Genomic DNA, 8187 nt, shown 5'->3' with positions numbered 1-8187 from the left:
AGTGCGCACAGGATCTTGGCGGGCGCACAGGTAGCTGAGGAGTTGGCCACCAGGCACATAGTCCATCATCCTGTACAACCAGCGGTCATCGCGCCACGTGGAGAACCTGGGATGGGGTCAGGGGGAGGGAAAGGACACACACGTGAGGTGCTAGGTGCTTGCTGATTATCCAGAGTCCCTGTGGGGAAGTGCTGGGTGCTTGGTACCTGTCCTGAGTTAGTAATAGGCAGGTGCTGGGTGCTTGGTACCTGACTCATGTAAACAGTAGGGAGGTGCTGGGTGTGAAGTCCCGTTCCTGGGTCACCATGGGGAGGTGCTGGGTGCTTAGTTCCTATCCTCGGTCTCCATGGAGAGGTGCTGAATGCTTAGGCTCAGTCCTTGTTCCCCAGGTGGTGGTGCTGGGTGCTTAGTTCCAGTTCTGGGTTACTCTGAGGAGGTGCTGGTTGCTTAGTCCCTGTCCTGGGTCATCATGGGATGGTGCTAGGTTCTCAGTACCTCCCCTGGGTCACCATGGGGAGGTGCTGGGTGCTTAGTCCCAGCCCTGGGTCATCATAGGATGGTGCTGGGTGCTTAGTCCTGGTCCTGGGTTACTCTGAGGAGGTGCTGGTTGCTTAGTCCCAGCCCTGGGTTGTCATGGGATGGTGCTGGGTGCTTGGGAATCATCCTAGGTCACTATGATGAGGTGTTGGGTGCTTAGTCCCAGCCCTGGGTTACTATGGGGTGGTGCTGGGTGCTTGGGGATCATCCTGGGGAGGTGCTGGGTGCTTAGTTCCTGTCTTGGGTCATTATGGGATGGTGCTGGGTGCTTGGGGGATATTGTGAGTCACTATGGGAAGGTGCTGGATGCTTAGTCCCCACTCTGGGTCACCATGGGGAGGTGCTGGGTGCTTAGTCCTGGCCCCGGGTCACCCTGGGATAGTGCTAGGTGCTTAGTCCCAGCCCTGGGTCATCATGGGATAATGCTGGGTGCTTAGTCCTGGCCCTGGGTCACCATGGGGAGGTGATGGGTGCTTAGTCCTGGTCCTGGGTCACCATGGGGAGGTGCTGGGTGCTTAGTCCCTGCCCTTGGTCACCATGGGGAAGTGCTGGGTACTTACTCCTGGATCTGGGGCACCATAGGGAGGTGCTAGGTGCTCAGTCCCCATCCTGAATCCTATGGGGAGGTGCTGGGTGCTCAGTCCCCATCCTGAGTCACTATGGGAAGGTACTGGGTGCTTAGTCCCCACATTGGGTCACCATGGGGAGGTGCTGGGTGCTCAGTCCCTGGGTAATCATGGGGAGGTGCTGGGTGCTCAGTCCCTCCCCTGAGTCATCATGGGGAGGTGCTGGGTACTTAGTCCTGGCCCTGGGTCACCATGGGGAGGTGCTGGGTGCTTAGACCTGGCCCTGGGTCACCATGGGGAGTTGCTGGGTGCTTAGCCCCCATCCTGGGTTACCATGGGGAGGTGCTGGGTGCTTAGTCCTGGCCCTAGGTCACCATGGGGAGGTGCTGGGTGCTTAGTCTTGGTCCTGGGTCACCATGGGCAGGTACTGGGGGCTTATTGCCCATCCTGGGTCACCATGGGGAGGTGCTGGGTGCTCAGTCCCCATCCTGAGTCACTATGGTGAGGTGCTGGGTGCTGAGTCCCCACTTTGGGTCACCATGGGGAGGTGCTGGGTGCTCAGTCCCTGCCCTGGGTCACCATGGAGAGGTGCTGGGTGCTCAGTCCCTGAGTCACCATGGGGAGGTGGTGGGTGCTAAGTCCCCAAAGCCAGGGCACCCAACGGCCTGGTTCCTGCCAGGCCACGCCCCCCAGGCCAGCCATCCAATGGCAGCATGCCCAGGCCACGCCCTCAAAGCCAGACTACACAATAGCATCACTGTTGCCAGGCCACGCCCCTCCAGGACCAGCCGCCCAATGGCCTTACTTCCAAGCCATACCCCCAAAGCCAGGACCCTCAATAGCCTAGTTCCTGCCAGGCCATGCCCCCTAGGCCCAGCGGCCCAATGGCCTTACTTCCAAGCCACGCCCCCCAGCCCAGCCGACCAATGGCATTACGTCCAGCTGCCCAATGGCGTCTTTCCAGGCCACGCCCCCAAACCCCAGCGGCCCAATGGCCTCTGTTCCAGGCCACGCCCCCCACTGACTCTCCTGTCAGCTCCACGCCCTGCAGGCCACGCCCACCGCGACGCCATCAGAAAGCCACGCCCTCCAGCGTCCCCGCCTCTTAAAGGCGCCTCGTCCTGGAGGCCTCCACGCACCAAAGGTGACCCGGGGGCCGCCCGGGTCGGCGTCCTCGGGGTTCCTGCGCGCTTCCGCTTCCGCTTCCGGATCCGGACGGCATAGTGGTGGCCATGGCGGCGGCGGCGGCGACGCTCCGCGGCCCTGCCACGGCTGTATTTCCGGGCGCGGCCGCCGGCGCCGTCGCATCGATGTCATCAGCCGGCGCCAAGACGCGGGCGCGCATGCTCGCGCTCTCGGCGGAGCGCCACTGCGCATGCACATAGGGTTAGCGGGGAAGGGGCCGAACGCTCCCAGCGGAGAGCCATTGCGCATGCGCAGAGTGTTCTTCAGCAGGGACAGGCTGAGCCGGCCTGGCGGAGCGCCATTGCGCTTACGCACAGGGTTAGGCAGCTGGGAGGGGCTGAGCCAGCCTGCGCCAATGCGCATGCGCACAGGGTTCGTCAGCAGGGAGGGGCCTAGCTCTCCCGGCGGAGCGCCGCTGCGCATGCGTGTCCCTTGGCTGCTTGTTCCCACTGCCCTCCCGCGTGTGGACCCACGGCGCATGCGCACAGGTTGAATCGGCAGGGAGGCGCAGAGCGGACCCTGGAGGGTCGAGTTGCGCATGCGCACAGCGTGAGTCCGCCGGGAGGTGCCTAGGGGACTCCGGAGGATCGAGGTTCCGTCCGCATTGCGCATGCGCACTGGTTGAGTCGTCCGGCACCGTCTGGGCCGAGCGTGTGGTGCGTGCATGCGTGGGATTCCCTCGGTTGGTCTGGTTGGTACTGCGCATGCGTGCCACCTGGGGGGGGAGGTCCTCCGTGCTGTACCGCGCATGCATGAGCCAGCACGCCCCGTCCCTCCCCCCCCCCGCCCCCCCCCGCCGAGCAGGAACACGCATGCGTGTGCTCCCCGGGCTCTGTGAGGTACGGATCTGCGCATGCGCGGGATTGGGCTGCGCTGCCCTGCAACAAGCATGCGCGGTTCCCAGAGACAGACTGACAGACACAGGGACAGTGAAACAGAGTCAGACAGACACTGGGACAGAGACAGACACACAGATGGACACAGAGAGACACAGACAGATAGATGGACACAGACAGACACAGAGAAGACAGAGACATGGGCAGGCATAGACAGACAGACACAGAATGACAGACAGAGAGACAGACAGACAGAGGCAGAGCCAGACAGACAGGGAATGACAGAGAGAGACAGACACAGGCCGACAGACAGAGACGGACAGACATAGAGCAAGACAGACAGACACTGGGACAAAGACAGACAGAGACAGACACACAGATGGACACAGAGAGAGACACAGACAGATGGACAGACAGACATAGGCAGAGACAGACACAGACACAGAGAAAGACAGACAGACACAGAGAATGACAGACAGACACGAAAGACAGACAGAGAATGACAGAGAGACACAGACAGACAGACACACAGACAGACAGATACTGACACAGGCAGACAAAGAAAGACAGAACGAGACCCAGACAAACACAGGAGACAGAAACAGAGAGACAAAGAGACAGACAGACACAGAAGTCAGAAGTACACTGATGACAGACAGACAGACCGAGACAGACAAAGACAGAATGAGACAGAGACAGACAGACAGTGAGACAGACATGGACAGGCAGACCAACAGGCAGACACAGACGAGACAGACAGACAGAAAGACAGAGACAGAAGTAGACTGACAGACACAGACAGACAGACAAAGAAAGAGAGAACGAGACACAGACAGACTGACAGAGGAGACAGACAGAGACAGAGAGACAAAGACAGACAGACACAGACATGGACAGGTAGAGACACGCAGACCAACAGACAGACTGACAGAGGAGACAGACAAAGACAGAGACAGACAGAAGAAGACACAGACAGACAGACAGACAGAGACAGAGACAGAGCTTGACCTACTCCATTGAGGTCAGGACTTGGTTCCAAGTCACTCAAGTGTGAAAATGTTAATCCCACCCATATTTAATCAACATCCATCCACCCATCCATCCACCCACCCATCCACCTATCCATCCACCCATCTATTCACCCATCCATCCATCCATCCATCCATCCACCCATCCACCCTCTGATCCACCCATCCATCCATCCACCCATCCGTCCACCTATCCATCCATCCACCCATCCATCTATCCACCCATCCATCCATCCACCCATCCACCCATCTATCCATCCATCCATCCATCCACCCATCCACCCATCTATCCACCCATCCATCCATCCACCCATCCATCCATCCATCCACCCTCCCATCCATCCACTCATCCATCCACCCACCCATCCATCCATCCATCCACCCATCCATCCATCCTCCATTGAGATGAACACTTGGGTCCAAGTCACTCAACTGTGCAAATGTTAATCCCTTCCATATTCCATCAACAGCAGGACTTGGGTCCAACTCATTCAAGTGTGCAAATGTTAATCCCTTCCCTCCTTCCTCCATGGAGATGAGTTGGGTCCGTCACTCAATTGTGCAAATGTTAATCCCTTCCATCTCTCCTCCATCCAGATGAGGACTTGGGTCCAACTCACTGAAGTGTGCAAACGTTAATCCCACCCATATTGTATCAGGACTTGGGTCCAAGTCACTCAAGTGTGTAAATGTTAATCCCATCCATATTCAATCAACATCCATCCACCCACCCATCCATCCACCCATCCACCCACCCATCCCCCATCCATCCATCCACCCTTCTATCCACCCATCTATCCACCCATCCACCCATCCGTCTATCTGTCTGTCTGTCCATCTATGCATCCATCCCTCTGTCTATCCAGGTGTCTGTCTATCTACTCTCTGTCTGTCTGTCCATTCATGGATCCATCCATCCATCTGTCTATCCACATGTCTATCTGTCTATCTATCTACTATATCTATCCACCTATCTGTCTGTCTGTGTGTCTATCTATACATCTCTCTGTCTGTCCAACCATCCATCCATCTATCCATCTATTCATGTATCTTATCTGTGTATCTATCTATCATCTATCCATCCGTCTGTCTGTCTATCCACCTACCAGCCTGTCTGTCCATCCTTCTGTCCATCTGTCTATCCATCCATCTGTCCATCTGTCAGTCTGTCTGTCTGTCCATCCATCCATCTATCCATCTATTATCCATCTATCCATCTGTCTGTCTGTCCATCCATCCACCCATTTGTCTATCCATCTATCCATCTGTCAGTCTGCCTGTCTATCCATCTATCTGTCTGTCCATCCATCTGCCCATCTGTCTATCCATCTATCCATCTGTCAGTCTGTCCATCCATCCATCTACCCATCTATCAGTCTGTCTGTCTGTCCATCCATCCACCCATCTGTCTATCCGTTTTATCTATCCATCTTTCAGTCTGTCTGTCCATCCATCCATCCATCTATCTAGGTATCAGTCTGTCTGTCTGTCCATCGATCCATCCATCTAGCTAGCTATCAGTCTGTCTGTCTGTCCATCCATCCACCCATCTGTCTATCTGTCTATCCATGTATCAGTCTGTCTGTCTGTCCATCCTTCCGCCCATCTGTCCATCCATCTCTCTGTCTGTCTGTCCATCCATCCACCCATCTGTCTATCCATCCATCTATCCATCTGTCAGTCTGTCTGTCTGGGTGAAGAACTCTGAAAAGGGACAAACTTTCTAGAACCATCTCCTTTCCCCGGGCCGTTGTGTGTGTGTGTGTGTGTGTGTGTGTCTGTCTGTCTGTCTGTCTGTCTGTCTGTGTGTACATCCTAGACTTCACCGGTCCATCTGCCATGACCGTTGGATTCAGAACCTTCTAGAACGCGGTGCCGTCTCCACCACCCTATCTAGGACTCGCTGCCCAGTGCTCGGGACAAGATGTCATCTGCTCATACACGTGTGTGCGTGCGTGTGCGTGCATGTGGCCCGGCCGGTCGCCCTGGGAAACGCCCTGGGTCACCATGATGATGATGATGATGATGCCCGGAGTTCACATCCTTCCAGGGTCACCATGATGATGATGATGATGATGATGATGATGATGATGATGATGATGATGATGATGATGATGAATGATGATGATGATGATGGATGGATGGATGGATGGGTGGATGAATGGATGGATGGATGGATGGGTGGGTGGATGGATGGATGGGTGGATGGATGGATGGATGGATGGTGGATGGATGGGTGGATGGATGAATTGATGGATGGATGGGTGGGTGGATGGGTGGATGGATGGGTTGATGGATGGGTCAATGGATGGATGGATGGATGGATGGATGGATGGATAGATGAGTGGATGGGTGGGTGGATGGATGAATGGATGAATGGATGGATGGGTGGATGGATGAATGGATGGATGGGTGGCTTGCTGGATAGATGGATGGTTGATGGGTGGGTGGGTGGATGGATGAGTAGATGGATGGATGGATGGATGGATGGATGGGTAGCTGGATGGATGAGTGGATGGATGGGTGGCTGGCTGGGTAGATGGATTGATTGATGGATTGATGGATTGATGGATGGGTGGATGGATCGGTGGATGGGTGGATGGATGGATGGATGGATGGATGGATGAATGGATGGATAGATAGATGGATGGGTGGATGGATGGGTGGGTGGATGGATGGATGGATAGATAGATGGATGGGTGGATGGATGGATTTGTGGATTTCCCCCCTAGGCCACCAAAGACCTAAGTTCTTCTCCTCCTGTCTCTCTGTCTCCAGGTGCAGAGAAGTTGATCCTCCACATACAGAAGCACAGCATCCTCTTCGCCCTGGCCACCAGCTCAGGGACTGAGTCCTACCAGGCCAAGACCAGCGCACACCGGGAGCTGTTCGGTGCCTTTCACCACGTGGTGCTGGGTGATGACCCCGAGGTCAAGGCCAGCAAGCCCGCCCCGGACATCTTCCTGGCCTGCGCCCACAGGTTCTCCGGACATCTTCCTGGCCTGCACCCGCAGGTTCTCTCCTCATCCAACCCCCCCCCCCCGTCAACCAGGTAAACCGAGGCCTCGGGCCTCGGGTCCACTGCATGGACCACACACAGAGAGACACACACCACACACAGAGAGACACACATACAGACAGACATGGACGGATACACAGATACACAGACCAGACAGACAGACAGCCAGACACAGAAACACACAGATAGATGCAGAGACGGACACAGAGACACAGATAGACACATGGACAAACCAGACAGACATGCAGACAGACAGACAGGCAGATAGACACACAGACCGACAGGCAGACAAACCAGATAGAGACACAGACACAGAGACAGACTCATAGACAGACAGACAGACCACAGAGACACGGACAGACAGTCACACTCCAATAGACAGACAGACACACTGACAGAGAGATAGACACACAGACACACAGACACAGAGACCAGACAGATAGACAGACAGACAGACACAAGAGACGGGACAGACACACAGATTCACAGACCTACCAGACAGACCACAGAGACACAGACAGACACACTGATAGACACACAGACAGACAGATAGACACAGACAGACGCACAGATACACAGACCAGGCAGACAGACAGACAGACAGAGCACAGAGACACGGACAGACAGACACACACCGATAGACAGACAGAGAGATAGACATACATACACAGACAGACACACAGACAGACAGACTACAGAGACACACAAATAGGCATATAGACAGACAGACGGATACAGAGACAGACACACACAGATAGACAGACACAGAGACACTTGGCCAGACACAGACAGACACACATACAGAGACAGACAGACAGACATAAGAGTCCAGACAGACAGATACACAGAACAGACCAGACAGATCGACCACAGAGACACAGACAGACAGATATAGGGACAGACAGACACACAGAGACAGACAGAGAGACACGGACAGACACACAATCACACAGACGGATGGATGGATGGAGAGACGGATGGACAGACAGCCCCAGGGGAACAGGGAGGGAGACTCC

At 55.5% G+C, this 8187-nt stretch overlaps 1 pseudogene; it reads left to right on the top strand.

Annotated features, from left to right (window-relative positions):
- Nucleotides 1-2335: 2335 nt before the first annotated feature.
- Nucleotides 2336-8187, top strand: part of LOC138818460 (pseudouridine-5'-phosphatase-like) — a 6670-nt pseudogene continuing 818 nt past the window's right edge.

Source organism: Dipodomys merriami, unplaced genomic scaffold, assembly GCF_024711535.1.
Source record: "Dipodomys merriami isolate MVZ:Mamm:240054 unplaced genomic scaffold, mDipMer1.0.p SCAF_761, whole genome shotgun sequence".
NCBI lineage: Eukaryota > Metazoa > Chordata > Mammalia > Rodentia > Heteromyidae > Dipodomys > Dipodomys merriami.
Note: the sequence above shows the minus strand (reverse complement) of the source record. Positions and strands in the feature narration are given on the sequence as shown.